Consider the following 312-nt stretch of genomic DNA (forward strand, 5'->3'; position numbering starts at 1 on the left):
GCAAAAACGTCAGCTTTGTCCGCGGCATTTTGAGCAGCCTTACCAGCGTTATTGCACTTATCTTTCAGTTTGGGAGTTTCATACACAATCCAAAGTACATTCACATACATGTCAGGGTTGTCTTGAACACCATCAGCATGAGTCACACCCACACAGCAGAACACAATGGCCAACAGACACAACAGACGGTACGGCAACATGGACATTCTTGTTATTAATATCACTGAGGATCACTGGAGTCTGCATGTGTGTGTAAAGAGAGAGAGAGAGAGAGAAAGCGAGAGATAGCAGAAACACACTAATACACCACAG

Source organism: Trypanosoma theileri (assembly GCF_002087225.1).
Source record: "Trypanosoma theileri isolate Edinburgh chromosome Unknown TM35_Tth_31_V1, whole genome shotgun sequence".
Taxonomy (NCBI): Eukaryota; Euglenozoa; class Kinetoplastea; order Trypanosomatida; family Trypanosomatidae; genus Trypanosoma; species Trypanosoma theileri.